This window comes from Sus scrofa, chromosome 16, assembly GCF_054392235.1.
Source record: "Sus scrofa isolate SSC_HxYL_T2T_F1_AM1 chromosome 16, Sscrofa_HxYL_maternal_Yorkshire_Landrace_v2.0, whole genome shotgun sequence".
NCBI classification, from domain to species: domain Eukaryota; kingdom Metazoa; phylum Chordata; class Mammalia; order Artiodactyla; family Suidae; genus Sus; species Sus scrofa.
Window position 1 is genome coordinate 88,123,392 of NC_139398.1, and position 12,273 is coordinate 88,135,664.

At 46.9% G+C, this 12,273-nt stretch overlaps 1 long non-coding RNA gene across 1 annotated transcript; it reads right to left on the bottom strand.

The window, feature by feature from the left end:
• Positions 1-372: 372 nt before the first annotated feature.
• On the bottom strand, positions 373-9,958 carry LOC146395708 (uncharacterized). Its single transcript, XR_014831630.1, has 2 exons — positions 9,837-9,958; positions 373-2,749 (listed from the first exon to the last, which is right to left on the bottom strand). It is a non-coding gene; the product is annotated as an uncharacterized LOC146395708 (long non-coding RNA).
• Between the last annotated feature and the right edge of the window lie 2,315 nt (positions 9,959-12,273).

The window sequence follows — 12,273 nt, forward strand, 5'->3', positions numbered from 1 at the left end:
CCAATATATTATTTTCTATAGTGGAAAATGCTCTCTTATTTCCTTGGAGTCTGATGATGAAGAAAAAAATGAGATCATTTATTTTTCTTTTATGGAAAAAAATTACTGAGTCTGGATGGCTGAAAGTAATTTTAAAACTTCTGACGCAGAATACTAAAATTAATGAATACATATTTTCCATTTTTTAAGATATATCAACCTTCCTAAAGGTTCTCTTTTCATACTGAGAAATATAAATTTTACATTTTTTTACTGAAATTGAAACTGGAAATTCCAGTGGCTTAAAACTCTGAAAATGAAAGCTCACTCACCAGAATTCCCCTGATGAAACTTGCTGAAGGCATCTGCTGTTTCTGAATTTTAATAAACCTGTTTTTAAAAAGTTTTCTTTTTTATCACCCACATTGAATGTGAGCATTTGTTTTCAAGCTCTCATTTCACCTCCGTGCAATAAGAATAATAAATATGGCATCTCCGCCTTGCAGCCTGAGGCTTAGAGAAATATGCCTGGAAAGCCTTCCACAGTCTTTGATAAACTCTCCCAGAAGGCTTCCTGCATGCTTTGGAAGCATCCATGGTCGTCTTTGCATTTTTCCTTCGAAAAGGATGAAACTGAAAAGTGTATCAGAGAAGGAAAAGAAATACATGCGGCACACACTTACTTAATGGCATCTCAGATTTGGTACCAGAGGGAGGGGAGCTATAAAGGGCGTCAGGAGAATCTTGGTTCCGAATAAAACTTGGGTTCTGAAAAAATAAGAAAGGGGAAATAATCCCTCCCCTTCTCCTTGTATTTGTTTTAAGAAAAGCATAATTTGGTGTTCACCGTGTTGGTGAAGCTCAGATTGTCTCTTGGAAGGTGGGAGGCAGTGACCTCCCCTCCCCCCCACCCCCTCCCCTTGTCCCCTCCTGTGAATCCTGCACCTTCCAAAGAACTCCCCATAGAACAGCAGAGGGGAGTTAATGGCGGGGTCCTCCCCTGTAAGTTCCTATTCCAGCCCCTTAGAGATCACCGTTGTCACGACAAAGTAAGACACGCCTACGATGGAGTTGCTGACCATCCCGCAGGTGTGTGTTCCTGAATTCCGGCACATCCAAAAAAGTAAAAATGCCTCTGACAAATGAGATCATCTCCAACATCCCTTCTAATTTTAACCTGGTTTTAACATTTTATGACTTAAGAAAACTATTAGGAGTGATATCTAATCCAAACTATAATATTTATATCATATCATATTATATTATACATCCATTAGGAGTGATATCTAACCTACCAGATGCCTCCAGCAAGTTTCAAATATACGTCATACCATATTTTTATATATATAATTATTTTATGTATACATAAGTCCAAATATATAACAAAATTATAGGCATACAGATGTGTATGTGTGTGTGTTTATATAAAATACATGAGATGAGTACTTTTACAGCATTTGACTGCTCTGAAAAATTATTTTGAATAGTTTATTCTATTTAAAGCATTTACTCTTTGACTGTCATTGATGTGGAGCCACTGCACTGATTTCACAGTTTCATTGCATAAAGAATATATTCAGCAAAGGAAAGCTTCAGGCTGGTCAAATTATAGCTTCTGAATCAACTGGCACTTAAATGCTGAAATTTAACTGAATTGTTAATCCAATCTCATTTTAAACCAAGGAGGAATTGAGGGAAAGAACTCAGACTGCTGCTTAAAAATTCAAAATATTCCTTTTGACGGAACCGTTGTTAGGCTAATCTCACGTCACTCAGAATTTATGAAGACAGCGGATTAAGGCTGACACCCCGACTGTCACATCGGCTGCCGTTACACTAAGGTTCAGAGAGACACACGTCCCACATGTGCTGGGACAACAAGCCCTGGAAAGGCTGCAGGGCTAGGAAACCGGAGCTGGGAGCCTCTCCTGCTCCGCACGGGTCAGTCCATATGGAGAGTCGCCTGTTTTGTTGTTCTGAACATTACGGGGAAACTCATTTTTCCTTGATTACTATCAAATTACTCCACCTTCATTATAGAAACTGTGTAAGTAAAAGAAAAAAGATAATTTACCCATATCTCACTACCTTAATGGAACCATTGGCAGTGATTCGAAGAGTTGCTTACAAGTGCTGTTCTATTAAGTGCTTTTCAGTTAAAAAATTTTTTCCTACAAGTACTTTTCTAATATATCATAATTATATAGATTCATTTCTGTTTTGAAAGTCGTTTGCCTGAGTTGGTGCTGTGTTTGTGTGTTTGTTCTTACATCTGCCACATAACTGCTTCCTAAGGGAGCAGTGCACAGATACCCAGCCCTGAAACTGAGGAACGCAGCCTGGACAGGAGGTCCTGAGCCCCTGGAGCCAAGGGTGTGGGTTCAGCATCTCCGAAAGCGGGAGTGTGTGCCCTTGTGTGTGGAGCCTCTGCGGCCTCCCCCACTAGGGGTCGTCTCTCTCTCCCCGCATCCCTCCTTTGCATCCCCGGGTGGCAGGTTTCAGGTCAGGAAAGGCAGCAGAGGGTGAGCCGGCTTCTGCAGACGAGCACCTTGGACTCCTAAATGCTTAAGTCAGCTCATCTCAGAAAGCACTGTCTTCATCACAGTGGAGCCCAGAGCGTCTTTTCTTCAAAGGCCATCATTCTTCCATGTTCAACTGGTAGCCATTGGCAAGTCTCACGGCCGTCAAGCTGAACAGAAGGGGCAGAGCTCCTGGGTGCAAAGAAAAGCTGTTCCCCTGGCATCACTGAACGCACTTCTGGAAGAGGAGGCTGAAAATAATAAAAAGCACCTAAGAGCGAGGCAATCGAGTAGTAACATTTTTATCAATAATGGGGGACAACTTCCCAAGGGGATCCAAGGTCATATGGAAAGAATAGAAAAACCACTCCTATCAATGAAAGAGCAACAAATACTGTATTTTCGAAAACCCAGAACTTAAACGGCAACGAAAGAAAAACGGAGCCTTAGAAGCCCTTCTGTATTTAATTCCTCCCAGCCCACTGGGCGCCCTGGATTCTGTGCCCCTGAGGGCAGGGCAGATGATAGGGTCTCCTCTGGGCGGAGCAAGGTGTCAAGAGTCCAGCACACTGATAGCACTTGCTCTGGAGCCCTTGTCTTTTTGTGTGTGTGTCTTTTTGCTATTTCTTGGGCCGCTCCCGCGGCATATGGAGGTTCCCAGGCTAGGGGTCGAATCGGAACTGTAGCTACCAGCCTACGCCTGAGCCACAGCAACGCGGGATCCGAGCCGTGTCTGCAACCTACACCACAGCTCATGGCAACGCCGGATCGTCAACCCACTGAGCAAGGGCAGGAACTGAACCCGCAACCTCATGGTTCCTAGTCAGATTCGTTAACCACTGCGCCACGACGGGAACTCCGCTCTGGAGCCCTTGAACACAAACGCATGACCACCTACAGGTGAGGGCTGTTCACCACAGAGTGTGGTCCAGAAGCCTCGCCTAGGTACCCGCCCCCCAACATCCTCGAGAGTCCCCATCTTCCCACACCCGAGACATATTCAACATGGTCAGTCCTTCTAAATCACTGCCAAGCTGATGGAAAATACATCGTTGATACTTTCATCCTGTTTTCCTTGCTTTCAGCCTGTGCTCCATCTCTGGGTCTCGGCTGCTGCCGAGATTCCATCAAGCAAGTCCATGCCACGTTTCTTTTCCTTCTCTAATGCATTTTTCAGTTTCATCCTTTTCGAAAGGAAAAATGCAAAGACGACCCATGGATGCTTCCAAAGCATGCAGGAAGCCTTCTGGGAGAGTTTATCAAAGTCTGTGGAAGGCTTTCCAGGGCATATTCTCTAAGCCTCAGGCTGCAAGGCGGAGATGCCATCTTTATTATTCTTATTAAGCAGAGGTGAAATGAGAGCTGCTTCTACCTGTGAGGTTGTCTTTTTATAACTATCTTCTGGACACTTAATCTAACTCAGGCATGGTCCTAAATATTTCATTGCCGTCACTTAATTGAATTGTCAGAGTGAAGTAGAGTGATAATGATTGCCCCATTTTATAGATGAACAAACTGAGGTTTGAGGAGGTCAGATGACTTGATCAAGATCACACAGTTAATGGAGTTCCTGCTGTGGTGCAGGAATCTGACTGCCGCAGCTTGGGTCCCTGCCGAGGCGTGGGTTCAAACCTTGGCTGGGGAAATTCCATATGCCAGAGGTGCTGCCATTAAAAAAACAAAGCCAAAAACACACAGTTAAGGATTGTGCAGTGCCTGGAGGAGAGTAGGTCCTCAATAAGGACCTACAATAATATAAAAGTCATCATAGGTCATTATTATTATCTCTTGTTTTTAAAATACTTTATTAAAAATTCCAAAGGTTTCCCAAACACCCCCTGCCCCTACACGTGTGTCATCTCCCCATTATCAGCATCCTGTGCCCGAGTGGTGCCTGTGTTACAACGGATGAACCTACTTTCACCATTGTTATCACCCAGAGTCCACCGTTTATATCAGGGTTCACTCTTGGCTGTACTTTCTGTGGGTTTGCACAAATGTTTCATGGCGTGTGTCCACTATTACAGCATCATGCAGAGGAGGTTCATTGCCCTGAAAATCCTCTGCAATCTGCTACTCAGCCCTGTATCCTCCCACCGCTTGTCAACCACTGATCTTTTTATTGCTTCCCTTGTTTGCTTTCTCCAGAATGTCACAGAGCTGGAAGCATCCAGTAGGTAACCTTTCAGATGGATGCTTTTCACTTAGTAATATGTGTTTAAGTTTCCTTCATGTCTTTTTGTGTCTCCGTAACTCATTTCTTGTTAGTACTGAGTAAAAGTCCGTTCCTGGATGCAACACAGTTTATTTATCCATTCGCCCAAGGCCATCTTGTTGGCTTCTAGGTTTTGACAATTATAAATAAAGCTGCCATGATCAGGGGTATGCGGGGCTTTTTGTGGACTTAAGTTTTCCATTCCTTTGTTTAACTACCAAGGATCGTGATTGCTGGGTCATACAGTAAGACTTTGTTGACTTTTCTAAGAAACCACCTAAGTACCTTCCAAAGTGGCTGTACCATTTTGCTTTTCCACCAATGAATGAGAAGTCTCATTGCTCCACATCCTTGCCAGCATTTGGGGTTCTCATTCTTTTGGGTTGTGGCTAGTATAGTAAATATGTAGTGGTATCTGGAGGTTATTTTAAATCGCACTTGGATAACGAGTGCCTTGTCATATGATTATACCATCATTGGTGTATCTTCTTTGGTGAAGTGTCTGTTCAGGACTTTTGCCCATTTTTTAATCAAGTTATTTGTTTTCTTATTGTTGCATTTTAAAGGTTCTTCGCATATTTTGGCTCCAAGTCTTCTATCATGTATGTCTTATGCAAATGTTTCCTACCTCTCTATAGCTTGCTTTTAATTCTCTTGACAGCATCTTTCTCAGAGAAGTTTTTTGTTTTTGTTTTATTTTAAAGGAAGTCCAGCCTATCAATTCTATCTTTCATGGATTGTGTCTTTGGTGCTGTATCAGAAGTCGTCTCTACCTAGATTTTTCTTATGTTATTTTCTTGCAGCTGTATAATTGTATGTTTTACGTTTTGGTCTATAATCCATTTTGATTGAATTTTTGTAAAGAGTCTGTGTCTAGATTCATCTTGTTGCTCATGGGTGTCCTGCTGTTCTAGATGCATGTGTAGAAAACACTCTTTTTTCCCATTATATTATCTTTGTTCCTTCGTCAAAAAAAATCGAGTATATTTATGTGGGTCTGTGAGTTACTTTTTTAAAGAGATTTTTAGGCGCACTTAATATACTGTGAACATGAGCTTCTTATTAACTGTACATGTTGCAAATCTCTCTAGATGGTTGCTTGTTTTAAATTTGTTTATGGGGACTTTTAGACAGAAGATTTTAACTTCTAAGAGCATAATTTGTTATTATTTTAAATCTCCATATTATAAAATATTATCCTATTTTCTTCTTCATATGGTCCCGTCATCTTCTTTTCACATTATGCTTCTCTACATTGCAGTCATTTTTTGTACGCTATAAAGTAGGAAGGTATCAAACTTAAATTTTTTTTTTTTTTTTTTGGCCATGCCCATGGCCTGTGGCAGTTCCCAGGCCAGGGACTGAATCCCTTCCACAGCAGGGACAACTCCAGATCCTCAGCTGCTAGGCCACCAGCGCACTCTTCAAACTTAATTCGTTTACCCAATTGATAGTCAATTTTTCTCAAACATATAGGATGTGGTCCCTATACTCCCAGCTTTATTGCCATGAGTCTTTATCAGACATTTATCATAAGAAGGATAAGTTTTTCACAGATACCTCTGGGTTTTAAAATATGGTTGCCAACGGGGAGGGGGAGGGAGAGGGAGGGATTGGGAATTTGGGGTTAAGAGATGCAAACTTTAGTCTTTGGAATGGATAAGCAATGGGATCCTGCTGTGTAGCACTGGGAACCATGTCTGATCTCTTGTGATGGAGCCCGATCATGTGAGAAAAAAGAATGTATGCATGTATGCGAAACTGGGTCAGCTTAGCTGTGCAGCAGAAAATTGACAGAACCCTGTAAATCAGCTATAATGAAAAAAATAAAATCATTATAAAAAAATAAATAAGCTACAAAAAAAAAAATGTTTTTACCTTCCACATAAATTCTGTAATCAGCCTGTCCAGTTCCCTAAAAAGTATTTTGCTGCCTCGGTAGGTATTTCATTAGTCTGTAGACGGCTTTGAGAAAACCTGATGTGTTCAGAGGGCCAAGCATCCCACCTCAAAACTACCTCTCCAGGAACTCAGGCTCCTCTGATGTTCTCCAAAAGCTGTGATGGATTTCACAGGCATTTCATGGATATTCGGGGGATTGTGTCTTTACTTTTATTTCAATGGGCTTGAGAATTTTGTTACAAAATGTCTTAATTGCTGATTCCCGCAAAGAGACAACTGGCTGTTGATTGTCCTTAGAACTGGCTGCTCTACTCTGTTGGCAAAGAGCTTTCTGCTCTTCCTCCTGGCTTTTCTGGATGTCTGATTACAGAGTTGGTAAATGTCCCTTCCCTGGAGTTCCTGCTGTGGCTCAGTGGGTTAAGAAGCTGACTAGGATCCATGAGGATGCAGGTTGGATTCCTGGCCTCGCTCAGTGGGTTAGGGATCCGGCGTTGCCGTGACCTGTGGTATAGCTTGCAGACTCAGCTCAGACCTGGTGTTGCTGTGCCTGTGGTGTAGACTGGCAACTGCAGCTCTGCTTTGACCCCTAGCCTGGAAACTTCCATAGGCTGTAGGTGCGACCCTAAAAATGGAAAAAAAAAATGCCACTTCCCTCTGAGTTATATATTTAGTTTTACTTTCATCACAATGTTTAGAATATCCAGGTCAATGGGGACCCTGAGCAGGAGAAGCCGAGATCCTTGGCATACACGAGGCTCTAAGGGAAACGCACCTCTTTTTCAGCATTCAGGACACAGTGCAGGATTCTAGCAGACAACCTGTGTCCACTGAAAGAATTCTCCTTCTATTCCTGCTCTGCTGGGTCTTTTGGAAGAAGGGGCGGTGGATTTTATCCCAAGATATTTCGGCATCTGAGATAATCATATGCACATAAATTTTCTATTTGAAATGCTAATGTGATTAATTCCATTAATAGATTGCCCAACCTTTTAATCACCTTGAAAGGTAAGTACTACTGTACCTACTCTTGCTGATCCGCCACACCGATGCTCCAAGAAGGTAATTAATTCGCTCAGGGGAACAGCTACCAAGAGGGAGAGTCAGGATCAAACAGGTTTATCTGGCTCCAAAACTCAGGACTTATCCTGGCCCGAATCTTAGGGTTACGGTATCCTTTTAACCACCCCTTCAGACTGTACTTTTTGAGAGGAAGAAGGGCAGGGGAACACATGGGTACCCAGTGTCCCTGGAGAGAGCCCGCAGGTGCCTGTGCAGCTACAGTCCCGCCCCGGGGCTCTGGGGCAGCCGTGAGTGGAGGAAACTCTCCTGGAGGGATTCCTCATTTGCACAAAATGCTTGCAGGGCCCCCTCAAGGGTGCTACTCAGAGCCCAGCACCAAAGCTGCACGTGGGAGAGAGCAGAGCAGGAAGGGAGATGGGGTCCCCCTTTTGGCCAAGGATGGCTGGTCCCCCACATTTCTCCCGCTCAGGGTGAGGCTGCCAGTGTTCCTGCTAAGCGGTGGGCCTGACACCCTGTCTCCAGCCCCAGGTTCTCATGGGTTAGATGTAGGTAATGGCAGGTGTGCAAGCCCTGCCCCCTCCCCCTTCCTCACCTGCACCCCCAGCCTGGGCCCTCTTCCTCCTGGGCCTGGACCCCCCTGGAAAGCTCTCAGGTCTCAGCCTCTGTCCCAAGTGGAGCTTTCCACTGTCCATTTATTAACCCAGCAGATGGTACAAGGAGCGTCCCCCTTCCACCAGTACGGGACGTCTCTCAAGTTCCTACAAACCCAGAGCGAACAGAACAAAGCAGGGGCTTCTGTTCACCACGCAGGGGTCTGCTTTCCATATGCACTCCCCCCACCCCACCTCCACTGGCTTTTGTCCTCAGACTCAGTGGGACCTGTGAGCACTTCTCTCTTTAAGGGCTTACAGCTCACACTACACGAAGGATACATCACCTTATCTTCAGCGTGGGGGTCCCCAAGCAGCATTTTGTGTCCCTCGACAAATAAGCACAAAAACTGATGGCCACACAGGCTAAAGAACATAGGAGAGAACTACCTGTGGACACACGCATCACACATGAACACGTGTGCACACACACACAAGCACGCATGCGCACACATGCATCCATGGCAAAACCCCAGGTCATTGAGCCTGGGCGCACTGGGCTCCCTGTTTATCTTGTTAATTTCCCTGCCATCAGGAGGCTGCACTGGAGTCTCTCACGTCTCCCCTGATCTTTATTTACTGCCTTTCTGCTCAGCAGCTTTTTGCCAGCGCTGGTGCCACTGGGCCGAGCTCGGGATCGCATTCATTACGACACCGCTGGTCCCCCCGCCGCGTGTGGCTGCTTGTCAGGGAGATGCAGCTCGAGCAGAGATTTATTGAAACGCTGTGATTTCATTTTCTCGACGGCCTTTTGCAAAATGAGGAAGGAAGGCTTCGAGGCAGCCAGCTCACCGTCTTCCGGCAAGGTTTTGGCGTCACTGAGTGTCTGGTCCCCCCCCCCATCTTTTTGATGTCTGCTCTCCTGGGTTTTCTCAGGAAAATGCAATTCTGGGGATTAGGAGGCTTGGGCGTGAACTGCCATCCCCAGACTGCGGCCGCTGCCTCGGCACTTTTAAACCCTGCTGGCTCCAGATCCCAGGCTCATCTCTGACAGATACAAGCACTCAAATCTCTGCCAAAATAAGAAGAAAGCATAACTTCCAATACAGGCTGAACCCCCAGATGGAAAGAATCCGCTTCCGCCAACGCCAGCTTTACTAGCAAAGCCATGCATCTGCCTGGGCCCAGCCTTCCTTCCCCTGGACCCCCAGTGTTCTAAGTCCAGGTCACGGACATTTTCAAAGGCATCCGTCCTGGTGCAGAGCTGGGCACCCAGCTGGAGCCCGGTGTTCTTGGTTTCTGCAGGCCAGTGTCACCCCTGGACCCCGTGCTCAGCCCTGTGGCCCCCACCATCCATGCCCTCTCCCCGCTGGGCCCAGGCTGTGTCTGCCGGGCTCCAGCCCAGCCCTGCACCCCCTGGCTGGATGCTTCCTTGCTCCCCCTCGGAGGCCGCTGGGCACCACTGCTGATGCCCAGGCTCTCCCACCCACCAAATGAGAGTGCAGCGCCCCTTACCCTGCCCTGCCACGGCCTTGGTCCTGTGAGGGGTAGAGGCGGGGACCGTGAGAGGACGGCCTGCGACACACTCTCTAGAGTCCGGGGAGGCCTCACCTGGAGGGACCCGGCTCAGCGAAGCAATCCTGCAGTCCTCGGTTAACCGCTGCCCCCAGGCGCCGGCTGTGCGCTCCCGCCCCTGCATGGGCCTCCGTGGGAGCCGGAATCGCACATTCCACACATTCGGGCTGTGGCTTCCTCTGAAAATGCCACCCTCCTACACGCCCACTTGTTTTCTCAGTGTCAGAATCAGAAGCTTCCAGCTGCACCATAACAGGCACACAACGGTTTGAAAGGACAGCCAGGAGGGAGCTAGTCCACGGCCAGCCTTCAGATCCCTCCCCAAGGCCCCCCGCCCCAGGCCGTCATGTCTATACCACCTTCTGCCTCTTGTTGGCCCAACACTGCACCCCTGTAAGCAAAAATATCCCTTTAGCGTTTCAGCAACGTAGTGGGGAGAAGCACCGATACCCTTGCTGGTGGGGGTGCCCACCTGACGCTCCATCCTGGGTGTCCTGGAGCCAGGGGCCACCACCCCAACACCCCAGGCGGGTTCCCGCAGTGTTTCAGGAGGTGGCCTGAAACCAGGACCTGAATGAATGACTAACCCATCCCTGCTCTGGAAGCTGGGCTCCTCCAAGCCCCTGCGGGCTCTGGAAATCCGCCTTCTCTGCGATGACGACAGGCCCTCACTGCGGTTTAAAAACCTCTGCTCTCTCTCCTGCATTATTTTCCGTAGCCGCAGTTACTGTTCCTTTCCTTTCTCGCACCCTGAAAGTATTCTTTAGAAAAGGACGAGCTAGACTCTGACGCAAACGAACTTATTTAGGACACAGACACAAGCTCACTGACGTGGTTGCCGCCAGGGGAGGGGGGCGGGAAGGATGGGGAGTTGGGGGTTATAGCAGGTGCAAACTGTTGTACAGAAAATGGATGAACATATCTACTGTATAGCATGGGGAACGATGTTCAGCATCCCGTAATAAACCAGGAAAGAAAAAATGAAGAAATAAAATATCTCTGGGAAAAAAAAAAAAAAGGCAAGGCATAGCGGCCAGTCAATGTCACCCATCTCTATTTTAGCTCCTAAGGCCTTTCTTGCCCGTCCCCTTAGGGTGTCCCTGCCTCCGGTGTGCCCAGGAGGGACCAGCGTGCCTGTTCCTGTCCCCTCCCCTCCCGGGTCTCAGCTCCTGGAAGCAGAGGGCATTCCTCAAGGAGAGAGGGCTGCGCACACTGGGGGACCCCTCTTTGGCTGCAGACAGTGGTCCCCGAGCCAAGTGCAGGATGTCATTTGGGGACAAGCCAGAACCGTGTGTTTGTTTGCTTCCGGCTGTCTGCCCACTCATCCACATGCAGGCTCAGCAAGGCGCTCGGGGCTAAATATAAGTCAGAATGTACACCCCTGGGGGAACGGCCCCCTCCAGCAGCTCGGTAGCTTACTCGCTTTTGCTTTTTTAAAAGAGTGATGTCATCTTGAACTCCTCGCCTCATTGTTAATTTAGAGAGAGTCACGAAGAGAAAATTCATGAAGACTGGGACGATCAGAGCTGGAAGAAACTGAAAAAGTCCTCATTTCCAAATGTTTTCTTCCCCTTATGGAGGCGGGGCGGGAGGCCGAGCTTGAGGAAAGGCAGCCATAGCTGTGTCTGAGCCATAGGCGGGGGGCCTCAGGTTCACCCAGAACCGACCGTGTCGCTGGCCCCAGCCTGGAATCTGTCTCCAGACACAGCTGCCCTTTGGGCCACTGGCTTTGGTTTTATGATCCACCCCCCCCACCTTGGGTGCTCGCTTACATATAGATTTCACCATTTAAAAATAAACCAGGAGGAGTTCCCGGGTGGCTCAGCAGGTTAAGGACCTGGCATTGTCGCTGTTGTGGCGCAGGTTTGATCCCTGGTGCAGGTACTTCCACATGCTGTGGGCGAGGCCAAAGAAATGAAAAAATAAACCCTGAGCTGTGGAAGCAGAGGTGATCTCGCCACTCTCTTTGTTGCTGGGTTTAACTCAGGTGTCACCAGATATTCCAAAGGCGAAGCCTAGAATTTTAGGGGAAAAATGATAAAATTTGAAAACGATTTTAAAAGTTGGCACAATTGCTGAAAATCTTCACCATCTCGCTTATCATCTGTGTGAGGAGAACACGGAAGAGTATCCCTGACGGACAATAATGTCCTGTCTCACGTCGCACTGGGCGTGTGGAATCGACCTTTCTTCCTGCCCCCAGCAGTCAGGCAGGAGGCCAGGATCATTGTACCAGGTGTGGAATCCCTGCTGGGCAGCAGCCTTTGGAGAAATGACACGTAGCCCCTTCTTTTAGTGTTCATTGCTTTCTGGAGAAAGTATTTATTCCTGCAAATCATGTTACTTCATTAATAAAATCCAGCTATTAAACACATTTTCTTTTGGTAGAAAAAGCTTTATTTTTATATGAATCAATTATTTTCTTTCCTCGGTTCACCTCGGGCAAGTTTGTCATATTTGAAAGATGGGAAGG